Source organism: Schistosoma mansoni, assembly GCF_000237925.1.
Source record: "Schistosoma mansoni, WGS project CABG00000000 data, supercontig 0488, strain Puerto Rico, whole genome shotgun sequence".
In the NCBI taxonomy this organism is placed as follows: Eukaryota; Metazoa; Platyhelminthes; class Trematoda; order Strigeidida; family Schistosomatidae; genus Schistosoma; species Schistosoma mansoni.
In genome coordinates this window covers 6,282-6,688 of record NW_017386310.1, presented here as the reverse complement: position 1 = coordinate 6,688, position 407 = coordinate 6,282, and positions in this window count along the sequence as shown.

Sequence of the window (407 nt, the reverse complement as noted above, 5' to 3'; positions counted from 1 at the left end):
TGGATAGTTTGTTTCAAATCTATCGAAGTGTCTTAATCACACAATTGAGATTCGTGAGAAATCGAATTTCACAAAACAGTGATTTGTCTAGAAAACACAGTTCATCATGGAATAATAAATCGAAAGTAGTTACAAACCTCAACTTGTCGTGTATCTATGGGGGTTACCTCGTCTGTCAGTTTGAAATATTCACGGTTTCATGAGATAGTAACATAAAGAGTACATACAACATACGATACTGCAAATGACAACTGTTAGAGGTGTGCTAAATTTATAACAGTCTATTAACAAGCAAAAACCGATTCAAAAGCAAACAATATGGAAGCCATTGTGTTTAAAGTTATTACGAATAAAACTGTTTACTGAATTATAACAATAAGTAGTATGAGACAATACACGAAAAAGTC